This window comes from Notamacropus eugenii, chromosome 4, assembly GCF_028372415.1.
Source record: "Notamacropus eugenii isolate mMacEug1 chromosome 4, mMacEug1.pri_v2, whole genome shotgun sequence".
NCBI lineage: Eukaryota > Metazoa > Chordata > Mammalia > Diprotodontia > Macropodidae > Notamacropus > Notamacropus eugenii.
The window spans coordinates 313,097,194-313,106,048 of record NC_092875.1 but is presented as its reverse complement, the minus strand read 5'-3'; the positions used below and the strand labels follow the sequence as shown (position 1 = coordinate 313,106,048).

Here is an 8,855-nt window from a genome sequence, read left to right as displayed (position 1 = left end):
TAGGACAGAGAAGAAATATCAGAATAAAATCAAATAACTTAAAAAAATAATGTAAATATCATCCAAAAATTACCTGAAAAACAAGTTAAGGAAAGATTAAAAACAGAAAATCTGGGTGAAAAGTTTAAAGAAATCATAAAGCACAATAGTTCAGTTCTATTAGAATAAGAAAACAAAGTAAAAATATACAAAAATTGACTGGTCACCTCTTAGAAGAAAATCCCAAATGAAAACTTGCAAGAACGCCGTAGCTAAAACCCAGGGCTTCCAGGTCACCAACAGCAGGTCTCCCAAGAGGGTCCAAGATTTGTCCACTGGCCTTGTCCCTGTCCCTGTTGTTTCTCCATCCCTTTCTGTTTTGGTCATGGTGCAGACTAAAGTCAATTGCCTGCCAGGATCTTACCACAAAGTGGTAGTGACTGGAGCACCCAAGAAGACTCAGGGCCACTCCAGGGTCACCAATGCATCTCTGCCTCTGTCCCAGAAAGTGAAAGTAAGTTTGCAGGTGGGAACCCAGTATGTGTATGAACAATACTCACATGGCAAAAAGGAATTGGACAGTTCTTTGGAATGTCATCTAAACATTAAGAAAAAGAGAACAAAATTCCCGATAAAGCAGAGGCAGGAAGTAGAGACCTAGGGAAACCTAAAAGAAAACCTTGTCCTTTGCAACCTGATCCCACAGAAGATGATGGATGTTTAAATGAAGACTAGAACATTCTCATGTATCTTTGCTTTCATCAGAATTATAGCATGTACATTGGTGTAAATACTTTTTTTTATAATGGTTACGGTTTAATTTTGTGGTGCAGAAATTTAAGTAAAAATACTTTTAAAAAAATCTGTACTCAAATTTAGTCAGTAGTAAGTAGTTCTGAATGGGAGACTACAAGATTATTATATGCATATATAAAAAATAGCATAGCCATCAATATTTAACTCCTATTCTTAATACTCTAACTTCTTTGTCAGAAAACAATTACATAGTATTATAACTAACTTGTGATATTAAAGATTGGCTTGAATCTTTGTGCTACTGTCATTTTATTGGCATCTTTTTTGAAATAGTGCCATATTTTTGTTCTTCACTTGCTTGAAAAGCAGTTAAGTTTTGCACATTTAAAAGCAATTTTCCCTATATTATCAAAACTGAAGGAATATACTTTTAATGACTTAACTTTCTTCAGAAAGAGAGGTCAAATGTAATTTTTAAAACATTTAGAGAAGTATCCTATTGTTAGGAAAAGATTGTTTTTTATTTGTCTCATATTTTTAATGGGTAGAAGTTCATAACACACTTTTATGTATTAAGAGTCCTTCTAAGATAAATCATTTGATTTATAGCAGCTCTTTTTGTAATGGCACAGAAATGGAAATTGAAGTGATACCCATCAATTGGGGAATGGTTGAACAAGTTATGGTATATGTTTATGATGGGACACTATTGTGCTACAAGAAATTATGAGCAGGAAGCTTTCAGAAAATTCGGAAAGATTTACATGAACAGATACAAAGTGAAGTGAGCAAAACCAGGAGAACACTGTACACAGTAATAGCAATATTATACAATGAGCAACTGTGACTGACTTAGCTATTCTCAACGATACAATGATCCAAGAAAATTCCAAAGGACCTATAAGGAAAAATGCTATCTACCTCCAGAGAAAGAATGGATGGAAGCTGTATGCACATCAAAGCATACTTTTTTTACTTTCTTTTTTTCTGTTTTCTTTTGCAACATGACTAATATGGAAATGTTTTGCATAACTGTACATGAAATATCTATACCAAAATGCTTGCTTTCTGAAGAAAACAAAGGGCGAAGGAAGAGAATTTGGGAGTCAAATTTTTAAGGAGCTGAATGCTAAAATTATTTTTACATGTTATTGAGAAAAAATGTAAATAAAGCATTCATATTAACCAAGAAAGCTGTGTATGAAAAGAACCCTAGATCATAGTAATAATTGTTATTTTAATTATAGCTCCCATAGTAAGCTTTAATATAGTGCTTTACAGCTTGCAAATTGCTTTCCTGATGGCAACCCGATGTGGTGGACAGCACAGACAGTAATAATGGCAATTCCCATTTCTATAAGAACTTTATTCTAAAGCATTTTCTCCACAACTATGTGGGATAGATAAGTAGTATAGGTAGTATTAATATCCCCATTTTCTAGATGAGGAAGCAGAAGCTCAGACTAGCAAACTAGGTTGCCAGAACTTGAATGCCAGAACATAGTCTGATACCAAGTCTTAAGCCATGAGAAAATATTATTTGTCTTAAGTGCTAAATTCTTTAACCTTAAAGGTAAGAGAAAGTATGTATCACCACTGCTGATGTACAGTTTTCTTTACTTGCAGAGGCTCTTCTGAACATTCTAAATAAAAATCTCTTGGAAATTTTTTTCTCCCACTTCTACATAAGAATTTAAATACTGACTAGAATTTTTATCAAAATCACTGTAATTCCTTCAAGCAAAGAACATGTCCCTGCAAGCAAACTGGAAAAATTAATCTCAAGGAAAATATTATCTGATGTCTGGCACATAGTAGACACTTAATAAATGGTTGTTCATTGATTTCATTCTTAATTAGGATCACTGAAATGATTTTTTAAAGTAATTAACATAGGAATATGTTGCTTTGTTGTCAGATGTTTCTTAGGCATAAAATTTATCCATCTCCTTTTAAGATGAAAAGTGAGGATCAAACTGCATTGGAAAAGACCTGTCTTGTGTGTCCAAATGGTGTGGGACTGTAACAGTAAGCACCCCAACATATACGGGGGACCTGCTATCACAGGTTCTTTGATCTGCTTTTCTAAAAGGAAAAGCAAATTTTGAGGGGTTAACAGTCTGCTTTAATCAAGCACATGTATCATTTACCTAGTTCAGGGAGAAAAGTCAGTACCCTGAACTTCAGAGAAAATACAGAGAAATCAAAAATCAACAGACATGGCTTTCAACTGTCTGACTATAATCAATGCATATATCACAAATCAACAGACAGGTCCAACTGTCTGACTATAGTTACCAGATAGGAAAACACCAACGTCTGGGTTTTCAAAGCCAGGGACTTCTTAGCACCTTCCCAGAGTCTCATCTGACCAAACAAACCCTTCCAGTCAGTATATACCAAAGTAAAACCTCAACTGAGAGTCTTTATACACTTTATAGAGCCAGAGGGAATCACAATCCTTGAGAATCTCATTGACAAAAGGTATGGGCCTTCCTACAAATCTTCCCAGGTCCATTAATGGATGGGGAAGATCTTTAATCACATTAACAATATAAATACATATACTGTTTTCAGTTAAAGAAACTTGGCCCTTTCTGTTCTTTACTCCTAGTAAAGACTCTTGGTTGATAAAGGCAAGATTCAATCAGAGATACTTTATACTAAAACAAAGATAGCAACAGATCCTGCTTTGGTTGCCCTTATAAGGACCTCCATTATATTTTTCACAAATTAACTAGGGAAATAATTGAGGTAGGTTGATAATACTGTCTCACTTTGCAATCAAGCGTTTTGCTCACTTAAATGTCAACTGAAAAAATTAACCTTAATTTGAATATTTGCTCCAGTACGAATGTACTTTGAAATAAAAACTATTTCATAATAAAAAAATACACAGTCAAAAAGAAAAGTTTATGTATAGAGGAGCAATCCACAAAAACAAGGTCACACAAAACTATACTATAACCATCATGAAGAAGAAAAACCTTGGAATACTCTATTCCAAACAGCAAAAGATAAAAATTTAAAATGAAGAAGAAGTTACATATAAGACTTATTATGATCCTATAAGAAAAAAAAAAGAATGAATTTTTAGTGGAATAAAGTAATTTCAAACTATCCTGATTTAAAAATCAGAGCTGAGAAGAAACTATGAAATGAAAACACAGAAATCAAGAGAAACTTTAAAAGGCCTTGCCCCCAGTCACGTTCTCTTATTCCTTTTTACTTCTTCACTGGGCAATCTCATCAGGTGTCATAGATTTATCAGATCTATGCTGATGATTCTCAAATCCTACTCTATTTTTTCTGCTGTACTCAGTGTTATATCTTCAACCGCCTTTCAGATATTTCAGACTAAATGTCATGCAGACATCTTAAACTAAACATGTCCCAAACTGAACTCATTGCCTTTCTTCATAAACATCCCACTTTCCAAACTTCCCTTTGTCTGTCAAGGACACCACCATCTTTCCAGTATTTTGAGACAGCAATCTAGGTGTCTTTGATGACTCTTCATTATCTGTCACCATCCCCCACATCCAATCTATTGCCAAGATCTGAGAATTTCACTTTTGCAATATTTCCTAATTATGTTTCCTTCTATCTTTCAATTCCTTCTGCTCCCACCAAGCTGTAGGCCCTCATCACCTCATGTTTATGACTTCTGCAATATTCTGCTGATGAGTCTGCCTGTCACAAATCTTTTCCAACTTCAATCCATCCTCCATTTAGCCACCAAAATGATTTTCCTTAAGCATAGGTCCAACTACATTGTAACCTTACTCAGTAAAGTCCACTGGATCCTTATTGTTTTCTGGATTAAAAAAAAATCTTCTTTGATATTCAGCCTAACCTTGCCCTCTCCTTACCTTTTGAGTTCTTTTCACTTTACCCTGCTCCCTATACTCTTCAATTCAATGACACTGGTCTGTTTACTGTTTTTCAAACAAAGAACTCTGTGTCTTGAATGCAGGCATTTTCTCTGGCTGTCCCCATATCTGCAATAGTATCCCTCCTCACATGTAGCTACTGGTTTCCCTGATTTCTTTCAAGTCCAAACTTGATTTTCACCTTCTAAAGAAAAGCTTTCTTGAATTCTCTTAATTCTTGTGCTGTCTGTTAATAGTTTCCTATTTATCCTGTATATACCTTCTTTGTTAATATATATTTGCTTGTTGTCTGCCCTATTAAACTGTGAGTTCCTTGGCAGCAGGGACTGTCCTATTTCTCTTTTTCTATCCCTAGCACCTAACACAATGCCTGGCACATAGTAGGCATTTAATAAATGGTTATTGACTACTAACTGACTAGATTGATTAATTCATTTGTTCCTTTGGAAGGAAATAAACTATAATCAAGTACTTATATTCACATAGAGAGAGACAAGGGTCCCTTCAAAAACCTGATGCCTTTAAGAGTAACAGAGGAAAATAAATAAGACAGAAGTCCTGAGATATGTCCTGTTTTGATACTATTAAGACAAAAATAAAAGGGAGAGGAAAATGAGAAAGGAGAGGGGAAATTTACCATTTCTCATAATTGGCTTAAGTGAGGAAAAGAAGAGTATATAAGCACAGTGTACAAAAAAGGAGAAACAGGTATCAGATGAGCATCACTCTATCTGAACCAAACAAATAGAGGTGGAACACACACACACACACACACACACACACACACATACACACACACAAACACACACACACACTGGTTTTAAAGGCTACAGCAATACATTAAATTTAAAGAGAAACAGATATGTATAGTGAGATGTGAGATAGTGATTGAAAAGAAAGGGTAGAGTCAGAGAGGGAATAAATAAAATAATCTTCAATTTTGGAAGGTATATCATAAAAGTATATTACAAGGGAAATGCAAGATCCAGTAATCAAATTTGGGAGAAGTGAAGGGAGGAGGAATGCTGAAGTAAAATCTATAAAGATAGTCACATTTATTATGTATTACTAGTGTTAGTTCATTCATTCTCTTTCATCACATTTCCCTTCTTTATAAAAAGGGAGACTGGAGTAGAAGAAGAAAAATCACAAAAGGATGGATATATCGAGGTAGCTACCATTTGGGGAATAGCTAACCAAATTACAGTATATGAATTTAAAGAAATACAATTTTGCTATAAGGAATGAAAAGAAGGGATGGTTTCAGAGAAAGCTGGGAATACTTGTATAAATGAAAGAAAGTAAAACAGCAGAACCAGGGAAACAATTCACACTGTAACACTATAAAGTAAAACACTTGTCAAAGTTTTAACTTTCATCTATGTAATGACTAACCATAAATCTATAAAATTGATTGAATTGATGTTTCCTGCTTTTTCACAGATGGACTAAAGGTGCAGCATTAATAAAATATTTTATTTATTTAAAATAAAATAATAAATAAATAAAATTTTTAGACATTATCAATGTTTGGATTTGCTTTGCTTGACTAACCTGGTAGACATATTTTAATGAATCCTTATTAAATGTCAAAGAAGGGCTGTCTTTAGTGTTTGAGGTGATGTTATAGAGGTAAGAAAAGATCATATAATGACAATACTGTACTCCCCCAAATGAAAAGAATAAACAAAAAATAATATAATGAAACATTGAGACTTTTTTTTAAAAAAATGCATAGAACAGAAAAGAGTTTACAGTAAGATGCAGATAAAACAAAATTGGATTTTACATGTTGAATGTTTATGTATTAAAAAAAAAAAAAGATGCACAAAGAGTACTGAACCATGAGTTAAGAAGACCTGAGGTCAAATTTGGCTTCAGACACTGATTAGCTATGTTTCCCTGGGCAAGTCATTTGACCTCTGCCCATCTCAGTTTCCTTATCTGTAAAACTAGCGATAATAACACCTACATCCCAGGGTTTTTGTGAGGATAAAATGATATAATATTTCTAAAGCATTTTATAAATCTTAAAGCACTATTTGCACTAATAATAAAAATAAATATTTACCAGTAAAGGATTGCATATCTCAATAATATCTAAGGATTAGTCTTGCCAAGTTCTATGGAATTCGTCATTAACTTTGCCATGTAGGGCTGACATTTTTTTTATCACTACCTCTTTTTTTCTTTCCTAAAACTTTTACTAATTCATTGATGGAGTGTGTTCTGCATTAGTGAAAGGAAAATGATGGAAACACTTTTCCTTGAAATATTGAAATGGAGATAGAGAGATAGAACAAAGCTTAAATGATATTTCTGACACCTCAAATCCAGATATCCTAGTAAAGTTTGATTGCATTAGGATTTTTGAGTATATGAGCCTTTGGTTTCAAGGGGTAAAAGAAGTTTGTGAGCCAGGAAAGGAGAGAAGACTTCTTACAATAGGGGGAGAATAGGGCAATTGCTTCTTTCTTTATGTCTCAAGTTAGCATGTGCTAATCTGGGCAACTCATTCCATTACAGTTGTCTCCATGTCAATCACTAAATCCATCACTAAGTTCTTTTGGAATGTCAACTATACACAAAGTATTTTTTTTATTATTTTTTAATGTTTAACAATCACTGCCATACAATTGAGATTTTATCCCCCCCTCCCGCACCTACCCCCCACTACTCCCCTCCCTCCCCACGACTGCATACAATTCTGTATAGATTCTACATATACTTTCCTATTGAGTATATTTTCACTATAGTGAAAGATATAGTCATGCTATGTAGTCAGACTAAAATAAATGAAAGAAATCGTATAATAAATCAGAACATGATACACAAACACATACACATATGCATACATGATCTGCTACATTTTTTGAGTGACTTCCATATTTCTTTCTCTGAGTGTGGAAGGCATTTTGCCTTGAAAACCACCTTTGGGATTTTTTTTTTATAAGAAGTTTTTGCGTTATTACAAAATTCCAAGTCTACCAGAAAAAACTCTCGCACACTGTGGTCGTTGCTGTGCACAAAGTTCTCCTGGTTCTGCTCCTTTCACTCAGCATCAGGTCATATAAGTCCTTTCAGGCCTCTCTGGAGTCTTCTTGTTCATCATTTCTTATGGCACAATAGTACTCCATTACAGTCATATACCATAATTTACTCAGCCATTCCCCAATTGGTGGACATCCCCTTGACTTCCAGTTTTTGGCAACTACATAGAGTGCTGCTATAAATATTTTTGTACATGTGGGACCCTTTCCCATTTTTATGATCTCTTGGGGATATAGTCCAAGTAGCGATATTGCTGGGTCAAAGGGTATGCACATTTTTGTAGCCCTTTGGGCATAGTTCCAAATTGCTCTCCAGAATGGTTGGATGCGCTCGCAGCTCCACCAACAATGAATTAGTGTTCCAACTCTCCTTCATCCTCTCCAGCATTTATCATTTTCTTGTTCTGTCATGTCACAAAGTATTTTTTGAGTCACTAAGTTGGATATAAAGATGGGTGCATGATCTCAAAAAAATTATAAACTTACAAGACAAACAGGGCAAAAGGTATCAAGCAGTGAACTAGAACCATATCAGAAGTTGCAGAGAAGTCAAGAAGACTAAGGATTTAGGAAAGGAAAAGGGTTTAATATTTAAGAGATCATGATTCACTTAGAGAGAGTAGTTTCAGTATCATGGTTAGGTCACAAGAGAGATCTCAAGGATATAAGAAGTGAAAAAATAGAGACAATGGCAGCAATAATTTTTTTCTAGGAATTTGGTTATAAACAGAGATAAAAGATGATAGGTTGGGATTATAGAAAGTTCAAATAATTTTAAGGATAGGAAAGTATGTCTATAGTTGTAGAAAGATACATAAAACCAATAATATCACCAATCATCCATCTCTCCCTGACTATTGGCTATTTACTTAATGCCTACAAACACATTGTGTCCCTTGCATGCTGAAAAAAAAAATCTTTACTTGATTCATTAATTCCCATGACCTGTATTCCTGCAGAACGTCTTTTCTCTTTTGCAGCTCAAATCTATGACAGTAGAAAGATGGCAGAATGAGAGGAAGCATTTTAACCTTAACTCCTCTCTAACCTTCTCCAAAACAACCTAGAAAGCATGCCAAATTGAGTTCTGATCAGGAAAGTCAAGGCAGAGTCATGGTGAGTCATTTCTTTTCCAGCTCAGGGAAGTGTAGCAAGACAAAGAGGTCTGTAGAATCTG

General features: G+C 34.5%; 1 pseudogene; it reads left to right on the top strand.

Annotated features, from left to right (window-relative positions):
* The first annotated feature begins 226 nt into the window (after window positions 1-226).
* On the top strand, window positions 227-714 carry LOC140502531 (PCNA-associated factor pseudogene; annotated as a pseudogene).
* The last annotated feature ends 8,141 nt before the right edge of the window (window positions 715-8,855 follow it).